Source organism: Stenella coeruleoalba (assembly GCF_951394435.1).
Source record: "Stenella coeruleoalba genome assembly, chromosome: 12".
NCBI classification, from domain to species: domain Eukaryota; kingdom Metazoa; phylum Chordata; class Mammalia; order Artiodactyla; family Delphinidae; genus Stenella; species Stenella coeruleoalba.
In genome coordinates, this window is record NC_137158.1 from 86,654,264 (window position 1) to 86,661,625 (window position 7,362).

A 7,362-nucleotide genomic window follows, 5' to 3' on the forward strand; every position below is an offset into this window, starting at 1 on the left:
AAAACTGAAGTCCAACTGTCTCAATTGCTGTTATTCCAAACAGAAATCAATGCTTTGTACTTGCTGAATGCTACACAAGATCTGTGTGCCAAGTCACACAGAATTCAGATGAAAAACCCATAAAACAATTGGGCACGACATAAATGAGTAGCCCATAAGCAATGAAAAATAGTTATTGAGTATCTCCCACATGCAAAAAATACAGAGAAGGGGGAAAAGAATAGCTAACATGCATATGTTAAGATGCTTGATCTTCTTAATAAGAAGACATTAAATGGCCAGATAAAATTTATTTTTAAAAGCTCAAGTAAGAATCTTAAATTAACTAAAAACTCATAATTCCCTCCCACTCCACTCTCTCCATTTCCCCAAAACCCATGCTTCCCACAGTCAGCTCCTGCCTGTTGCTCAGACGAAAAGCCTTAAAGTCGCCTTAGATTCCTTGCTCTCCCTCCAGCGTTAGAGCCAAACTATCAGCAAATCCTGCCGTTTCCCCTTCAGATCTGCTTTCCTCTACCCCCAGTTTCTAGCACATCTGACCACTTCTCGCCACTCCCAAGTTTCCTGGCTGGCTCAGCATCACCTCCTGCCTGTATGCCTGGAAAATTCTCCTCGTGGGGTCCCTGTGTAGAAGGTTTCTGCCCTGGGGCCTGTATCAGCCATGGTTCTCCAGGGAAAGGTATCCGTAGGCTATACGTGTTAAAATGCATTTTTAAAGGAATGGGCTCATGCCATGTGGAGGCTGGCAAGCTTGAAATCTATAGGACAGGCCAGCAGATTGGAAACAGGTGGGAGTAGATGCTGCCATCTTGAGGCAGAACTTTTTTACAGGGAATCCTGTTTTTGCCCTTAAGGCCTTCAACTGATTGGGTGAGGCCCACCGGCCTTAGGGCAGGTGATCACCTTTACTTAAAGCCAACTGATGGTAGATGTTAACCCCACCTACCACATAGCTTTACACCAACACCGCAACAGTATTTGATTAAATCCCTGGGCACTGTGGCCCGCATAGTCTGACCCATAAAACTCACCATCCAAGCCCCTTATGCAGGAGACAGACTGGTCCTCTCTCCTCTACTCTCACCCCCAGTGACTGCCCGTCGCCCTCACAGTAGAAGCCCTGCCCTAACTCCGGGCATCTCTCCCTGCTCGTTCTCCCTTGCTCCCTCCTTTCTGCTGCGTTTCCCTCCTTGCTGAGCCTATTCTTGGGATGATAGCGCGAGCAGTACTGGATGGACACCCCTGCTGTGCCTTGAAGTCCCACGTCCTTCTGTTTCCAGGGCCTTTGCACGTGCTCTCTTTCTGCCTGTTTCCAGGGCCTTTGCACGTGCTCTCTTTCACCAGACCCTTGTATGATTTCACCTCTCTTCTTTAGGGTGTCTGCTCCAATATAATGATAGGAGGGAGAGCTTCCCTCACCGCTCTATGTGGAATGGCATCGTCCTCACTCGCCTCCACACACCCTGTCTCCTTTCCTCTGCTTTACTTTCACTCATAGCACTAATTGCCATCTGACTTATTCACCAGTTTACTGGTGAGGAACTGGTCAGGAACTGGTCAGGAACTGGAGTTCCTGAGCCCAGGACTCCTGGGGCTTTGTATTTGGCATCTACAGCTGTGTCTCCATCAAGTAGGATAACACCCAGCACACAGTATGTCCCCAATAAATAATTGTGAGTAATGATTGAATTAGAAAGAATAACTCCAATAGCTGCTAGTTACAAAGAGGTGAAATGGGTGTTCTATGGTTGATGAGGGTTTAATTTTGATACAACCAAATTACAGTTAAACGATTTGGACCAATTTTAACAAAGCTAGAAAAAAATTAATGCATGTACCATTTTACGTAGAAATCCTACTTTGAATAGTTCATCTTAAAACACTACCGTCTCAAATAAAGGTTGTTCATGGCAGCTGCAAACGTCCATTTCATTGCAAAAAGATTTTGAGAACAAGCTAAGAGTCAGTAATCCATGAGAGAATGGTTAAATCAATTAAAATATAGCCACACCATAGAATACGATGTAGCCATTCAACAAAAAAGCAGATTTTCATGTTCTTATTTTAAAAGATGATGCTAGTATAATGTCAAATAAGGACAAGTTTCAAAGCTATTATAAGTTCATCAGTTTTGTTAAAATATGTATGCACTTATTAATTTATAGTTACAATTAATTTATCATTAATTATTAATATAAGTGCACAAGCCTATTATAGAGATGTATATATGCACCAATTACATAGAAGGCCATCCAGAAGGTCATCCCTTGAGTCAATATTATGAGTATCTTTGGGAGATAGATCCCTGGGCTGATAGCATGTGTAGTATTATCTCTACAATCAAGATAAAGGTTTAAAACTACACAGACAAGATTAAAAGCCAAGATTCATGTCAATTCCAATACGCAAGTTAGACCCACGAGCAGACTGTGGTCTAGAATTTTGCCTTTCATGGAAAAGTAAATAGTGAATATGTTTTGCCTAGAAGGTTTTACCCCCTCACGTGGTGAAGGCATGAAAGCAATCCTGTGTGGATGTTTCCATTGCACAGGATATAAAGCATGCTGGAGATGTGCTTCCTAGCTCCCTTCGGCCGTGCAAACTCGCGCAAACTCGCGTTGCAAGAGGGCTGTGGTGTGCTGGCTGCGGGGGAAAGGAGAGCTCAGGGGGAGACACAGCGCCTGGTGAAGGGCCTACCAGAAAGGAACCCTCTCAGAAACAGATGTGAGACACCTTCTCCTGTGCCCAGAAACAAGTGGAGAGTGCTACAGGCTGAGATCCCCTGTCTATAAGCAGAAGCCAACCGCAGGAAATTGAAGCTTGCCTGTTGGGTGACCTGTAGGAGACAGAGGACTGGGGAACGTGGCTTTCGTGTGTAGGAGAGAAAGCGTGGCCCATGGTCCCCATTCACGAATGCCAGCACGTCCTGCTCACCCTTGGGATACCCCCCACCCACTCCCTTGGACTCCAGTGGCCACTTTCATCACAGAAAGCAACTGATTCTCCTGTTCCTTCCTCACTTCAAACGTAATGCTTAAGACATCTCTGTTATGACCCCAGCTTCTCTCTACTATGATTCTCATTCCCTTTCAAAGCCAAGCATTCCTGCAGCATCTCTGATGGACCCTCCTGGCACCACCAAGCCCCTGGAGACCTTGCACTTGCTTCCTATATCCTAACAGTTGGGACTTGGACAGTTAAATGTTTATCTAAATAAATCTATGTCATAAATACACTACTGTGTGTAAAACAGATAGCTAGTGGGAACCTGCTGTATAGCACAGGGAGCTCAGCTCGGTGCTCTGTGATGGCCTAGATGGGTGGGATGGGAGGCGGGGAGGGAGGTCTAAGAGGGAGGGGATGTGTGTACGCGTAGGGCTGATTCACTTCACTGTGCAGCAGAAACTAACACAACATTGTAAAGCAATTATACTCCAATAAAAAATTTAAAAATAAATAAATCTATGTCACCCAATAGACTCTTTCCAAAATGATGTGAGATTTGCGATACAACCCAGTCTTCAGGGAGTGATGTCAACATCATTGTTGAATAATATGTCCCTCATTCTTCCCCCACCCCGACTCCACAACAACAATTCATGGTTCATCCGCAGACAAAGGTGCCTCTGTGGAAGCTGCGGGATCCAGCACCATATGTCAAGGGACCCAGGGACAGCCTCGCCCACGCACGCACCTGGTGATAGGCAGGCAGACCTTGGTCCCAGGTGTGCACCCTGCTGGGGCCCACGAACCAGCACCAGCCCCTCTCAGCCATGGGAGCCCTTGAAAAACGCTGTCTTAGACAATTACCTACAGTCAAGGGAGCCTGTGAAGTCCAGGTTTCCAGAGGAGAAGGTCCTGTACAACTTTGGAGCAAAAAATACAAGTTTGGATGCACTCGTGTGGGTAAGAGGAGAAGTTTGACTTTACCACATCATCCTTCTCCCAGGGCAGCCCAGCTGAGGGCCAAGACAGCTCATGATCTTCCACGGGGGAAGGTGTGAGCCTGTGAGGGCCACTTCTCTCTCACTCCATCCCGAGTACCAGATCGTGGCTGCAGGACTGGGCGCAGGAAGAGGCTGCGAGGGCGGTACTGTTCCTGGTAACTTCATGGTAACAAAGGGCTCAAAAAGGCCATCAGGCCTTTCTGACCCTTCTCTCCCACGGGTAGTGCTCATGAATCCTTTGGGTCCATCTTTTTACTCTCCTTATACCATTTACAAATACTTACACCACAGCCCCATAACGGGGCTATGCCACTCATCGTTTTATAAAATATATTTAAATTGTGAAACATTTTAAATAAGCAATTCCCCATCTATAAAATGAGAATGATAACTGTAATCTACCACATGGGGTCATGTGAGAATTAAATGAACACACGTAAAGCGCATAGACTAGCGTCTAGTATACGGTGAGTGTTGAATACATGTTAGGTGCTAGCGTAATAGTTGTACAGCAATGTATAGAAAATAATATAATCAATACTTGTGAATCCACTATCAATATTAAACATACATTAGGAATGTATCTAGGAATATCTGCTTCAAATTTTTCTTTTTTAAAAGAAATGCAACAGTACAGATATACTAAGCCATTAAAGCTAGCTATGCCTTCTCTTTTCTTCCCTACTGCTAATCGACATCCTAGAATTCGTGAGCTTCATACCAATGTGTGTTTAATTATATGTTTGTTTAATTTTATTTAATAATTGTTTATTTGTTTAATTTTATATTTAATTAATGATACCACGATATATGTATCCTCTTGAAACTTGCTTTTTCACTTAACATTATATTTTTGATATTAACAATGTTAACATATATAGCTCTATTTCTTTTAACTGCTCTATAGTGTTCCATTGAAAGATTTCATCACCAGGACCATTACTACCCTACTCAGGAACCATTAAGTTGCTTCCATTTTCCACTATCACAGTTATACAGTGACCATTGATAGATAGGTATTCAGATGATAGACAGATAGATAGAGATAGCTAGATGATAGACAGATAGATAGATAGATCGGTGATAGATAGATAGATATATAGATAATAGACAGACCAAATGAGAGAGAGAAATCTCCTTGGGTACATGTACATGAGTTTCTTCTTTAGGGTCAGACTTTTTTTTTTTTTGGCCAGCCACACAGATAATGGGATCTTAGTGCCCTGACCAGGGATCAAACCCGGGCTCTCGGCAGTGAAAGTGTGGAGTACTAACCACTGGACCGCCAGGGACTTCCCTAGGGTCAACCTTCATGGTAGATCAGGATAGGTTATGCTGCAGTAACAAGTTAATCCTGATACCTATTGACATGTATAATATATATAGCTGTAATAAAGCTTACATCTTACTGATGTTGCAACAGGGAAATGTTTATGTCACAATCCACACTCTGAGTAGCAGCATCTTTGTGCTCACTTCCTTCCTGGCATGGAGCGCCTCCCAAGCTCTCTAAGGGAGACAACTTCCCATCCAGTCACTGCATCCAGCTCAAAGTCCACGATCACTGGGGGATACCCTGCAGTCTCTCCATCCGCTGATAACCAGAAATAATTGCAATAAATGTACAAGTGTGTTTTCATACAGAAAAGGTGAGAATAGGGCTTCCCTGGTGACGCAGTGGTTAAGAATCCGCCTGCCAGCGCAGGTGACACGGGTTCGAGCCCTGGTCACGGAAGATCCCACATGCCGCGGAGCAACTAAGCCCGTGCGCCACAACTACTGAGCCTGCGAGCCACAACTACTGAAGCCCACATGCCTAGAGCCCGTGCTCCACAACAAGAGAAGCCACCGTAATGAGAAGCCCGCGCACCACAACGAAGCGTAGCCCCCGCTCGTCGCAACCAGAGAAAGCCCGAGTGCAGCAACAAAGACAAAACGCAGCCAAAAATAAATAAATAAAATACATATTTTTTTTTAAAAAAAGGTGAGAATAGAACATACACATAGCGGCCCTTGCTGTGCAGCGTTTTGAGGGCCTGCAGAGAGATACTGTAAGGGTCCCTAGGAAGCATGGGGTGAAGTGCTCGGTTTAAGTACTGATTCTGCATCTGAATGGAGCCATCGTGTTCATTGTCCTTGTCGCTGGCTTGACCCTCCTTTGTTCCCCACTTGGACACGTTTGAAGTGGGCTTCCCGGAACATGCTTCCTTGGGAGATACACGTTTTCTCAGCTTCCTTCCTTCACCTCTTCATTGAAGTTCAGGGTCCAAGGATGGTTCAAGATTTTGAACAGCAATGGACTTTCTTGCCTTAGGTTTCCAATTTCCTTGGCAGTAAAACTCCCCTCAAAACTCATTAGATGTCCACTCCATTTGCTTCCAGTCACTTCCAGGTGACCACTGTTTGCTTAGAGATGCTCTCAGATCTTTTTCTTTGCTTTCTCTTTCCCACTGCCCAGCTCTAATCTGCAATTCAAGGACAGTTTCCTGGAGGCAATGGGGCTTTGGTGGAAAGACCACACCTGTAATTTACTCTTTATTTTCACATGGTCAGTCAAGTTACAGAGATTTTATAATCTCATCTCTTACATCTTTGGACTCAATGCAGTCATTTTTTTTCATAGTAAGAAGTCCAAGTTTCTGTCTCTTTTGTATTATTCCTTTTTATTTATTTTTACAAATAAGTTGATCTTTCCGGTGCTCACCTTTCTTGTAATATGTTATCACAACCCTCCCACATTGGCTCAAACGTGTTACCTGGTCTTCCTGCAAGGGGGGTTGGGACACATTAGGAACACAGATATTCGCTGACCAGCACAACTTGTGGCCTAATTACATTCTAACCTGTTCGTATCAATGTACACTCACTTCAGCAGTGGGTAAGACTTAGCTTATCCATGTCCTTGTGTGCACTTAGGTTTAGCAGACTTTCTTTTTTGTTGTTATTCTGTTCAGAAATCTGTGCAGCAAACGGTAAACTCCCTAAGGATTGGGACTGTGTCTTCTTTCCCATACTTCCAGCAACTAGCATATTGTCTGAAATGTACCTGAATGTTGATGTAATGAATGTTGCTTGAATAAATGAATGAATAATAGGATGACAAGCAATGAATGTTGTTTGAATAAATGAATGAATAGTAGGATGAATAGTAGGATGACTTTTTTAAAAGAAAAATTAACCAGTCCCAAGGATATACATACCAAAGTGACTGCTACAAGACTTGGATCTTGACAAAGGTTTGTTATAGTTTATCTCATATCTCTTCAAAAACAGTGTTTCTGTGGCATTAGCCAGAATAATGGCCAATTAAAAGAAGGATTTTCCTGCCCCTCCACTCCTCCCCCACAAATCCATTTGGTCTCTAAATACAGTAGCCCTCATAACATGGAATAACACATCCCTTTGCCTCTACATC